Here is a 3,109-nt window from a genome sequence, read left to right as displayed (position 1 = left end):
ACACCGCATTAGCTCTAGCCTTACTCACCGGCAGGAACACAACACTATGGTAACTTTTTGTCCATACTAAGTTAGATTCGTATGGTGCTGTGCCCTACAAAAAGTTTCACCAGTATTAAAATATTAACTAAACGTTTTTTTAAAAAAAATGGTACCTTTACACCAATGACTAACTTAGTATGAAATTAAAATATTAAACGTTTTTTTACCTTTACAAAAAATGAAATGTACACGTAATGTCGAGTATATATTTTCCCATAAACAATAAGTTGAACATAACACTATAAGCGCAGTATATAAGTTACATGATTCCAGGTTATCCTGCAACAAAAAACATCATTATATTATTACAACAAGATTGTACTTCTGTAATTTTTGTAAATTTATGTAGATATCGTTTATCTCTAAGTGTATAGGTCCAAGTGCACTCACAGAGAACCATGGTCTGTGGCACCATAAAGGAACAATTAAGGGAAGAATTGTACCTCTAACTCCATACATCAGTAAATGCGGGTTATTTGTATAGGCATAGTGACATCTAGCGACAATCACGCGTCAAATAGCGTGAAATATCAGTACCACTATTCGATACTAGATGGCAACGGCGACGGCGTCTTCTCTGCCAATAATTTAATATTAGAACAGCTTACATTACAACTTATATTACAAGCTGCAGAAGGAATTGAAAACAGAATACTGATTAATACTATTGTAATATTAGCTAAAAATTGGTGAGCATTAGACTTCGTTCGTCGCGACATCTATTGACAAGTAGCAGTACTGATAATTTACGCTAGTTGACGCGTGATTGACGCGTGATTGTCGCTAGATGTCACTTAACTATGCCTATACAATGATGTATGGACTTATACTGATCTTCCCTTACTTATTCATCTATGGTGGCACTCTCATATTGGGGGTGCAGCGGGACGGGGCGTGCGGCGTGCATGTCAAACAATCGAAGCTCATACAAGTGTCCTGAGTCGACGCTGCGTAGGGTTGACGCACGTTGGCCCGCCCCGCCGAGCGTCCACTCTGGCCTTACACTAAGTATTTGTAGCACTTTTAAAACGTATTTGCACTAAGCTAGATCATTTAGAAGAAAGGTTTTGCTTCTTCTTAGTCCTCACAATCGCTTAAGATTCGTAAGCGTATCATAGCTAGCTAGCTTTGTCTATAGCTCTTACGGCCCAGCCACGACATTGGTCTAAGCGCGTCAGCGGTGAGCGGCGGCCATTCACTGGAGCGAGACTCAGCGATGGGACTTTTCATTCGCACGTATGGCTGCCGCTCACTAGCTTAGTGCAAATACAGTTTAAAAGTGCTGTCGCGCTTAGGCCAATGTCGTGGCTGGGCCTTACGAAAGCGATACGCCGCTGGCTCTGTCGCGCCATACGCAAGCGCGATAGAGATAGATATCTACTGAGCGTTTCGAGCGATTGTGCTGGCTAGTGACAGACTGCGTTTCGATTTTTGATCGCCACGAAGCTTGACGCTGTACTGTCATTAGGCCGGCAGAACGAACTTTTATTTGATCTAACGGCTTCTTCCGGCGTATCGCAATCCACTGTTTAACTTGAATCTCTAACTATAAGTACCTATATTTATTTAACTCGAGGTAAAAGCGTCATTAAAACCGAAATAAATTACACATATGAAAAAAAAAGTGACCAAGGCTTTCAGTGCCTGAGGCTGGAATCGAAACAGGCAGGCAATTATGGTCGCGCGATAAATGATAAAACAGTTGGCTGTCCCTATCGCACTATTTGTAAGTGCAATAGGGACGGCTCGATGTTTTATAATTTATCGCGCGACCATGATTGCCCAACAGCGCGCAGCGTACTCTGTAATCGCGGCAGATGCCTGTTTCCTCACGGCTACCCATGTTACAGCTGCTGAGGTCGAAATTATCTCTCATAATGAGTAATCTATACAAAGACCATAGCACCCTCTAATTTAATTAGAATTAAAAGCGTCATCCTCTAAACATAACTTTTTAAACCTATTGCAACATTTGCAACGCACCATGTTCAAAGTAAGATCACTAAAATTAAGATATTTTAAATAAACGGCATTTACCTCAGGTTACTAAGTATAAAAGTGATAAGAAAAAAGAAAAAGGAGACCTTAAACATTAGGTTTGATTTGACTTGACAAAAACTTCCAGCCCCGACGTCCTTCTCACAAATTGTTCTTCTACTTTTTCTTTTTACCACCTAAACAAAACAAATGCGAAACATGTTCAAGAGTGGGGGCAAAGGGAAAGCATTATATTGATAGTTTATTACAAAGTTATCGGAAAGAATATATGATTATGACAGTTCAAATAGGCACATATAATAGATCTATAGAGCTTTTGTTTCCCTTATTTTTTATTTACTTTTTATATCGTAGAGTCACCGGCATAAATAAGTGATGATTTCTGTACCTTGTCACTTTAACGTGGTGATTGAAATATCATACAAAATTGTCAAACGATTAAAAGCTACAAGGTACAAAAATCATAACTTACTTAAGCCGGCGACTGTATGCAACTGAATAAGTTCCAAATACCCCACTCTCATCTCATCAATTAAATTTCCATAAAAATGGTAATATTCATAATTAGGTACTGGTCCCATCGCGAGATTTGAAATTGGCTAAAAAACGTCAAAAGTATAACCATTTTTGCAAATAAAGTCTAAATCTGATTTAGATTTAGATTTCACCGCTTCATGATAAAAATCGCCGTGTCACTATAAATTTGCTACACGTCAAAATTATGTTTATCTTCTCATCATGATCGTCAAAAATTACGTTATAAATTCTAAATGAAAATAATTGTGTCTCCCAATAAGGATCGTCATTTACAAAGAAAGAAAAAATACACATGACATGATACAATGAATAACTTTTGACATAGTTACAGTAATTACCAGTAGTTATTTGTTACGTAAACTAGTAAAAATACATAATATCTACATTACACTTAGGTACTTACTCTTAGATAGTACTCATATACTACGTTGAAACAGTTATTTCTGTTATAACTACCTAATAAATTAGCTACTTATACACCGCGTTTCACTTAACACTAAAAACCTGAAAACCGTTTGTTCAGAATCGAGAG

General features: G+C 37.7%; 1 long non-coding RNA gene across 1 annotated transcript; it reads right to left on the bottom strand.

The window, feature by feature from the left end:
- Window positions 1–230: 230 nt before the first annotated feature.
- On the bottom strand, window positions 231–2,221 carry LOC125236373. Its single transcript, XR_007178201.1, has 2 exons — window positions 2,127–2,221; window positions 231–321 (listed from the first exon to the last, which is right to left on the bottom strand). It is a non-coding gene; the product is annotated as an uncharacterized LOC125236373 (long non-coding RNA).
- Between the last annotated feature and the right edge of the window lie 888 nt (window positions 2,222–3,109).

This window comes from Leguminivora glycinivorella, chromosome 19, assembly GCF_023078275.1.
Source record: "Leguminivora glycinivorella isolate SPB_JAAS2020 chromosome 19, LegGlyc_1.1, whole genome shotgun sequence".
Lineage (NCBI taxonomy): Eukaryota > Metazoa > Arthropoda > Insecta > Lepidoptera > Tortricidae > Leguminivora > Leguminivora glycinivorella.
This window is presented reverse-complemented; position numbering and strand designations above follow the sequence as displayed.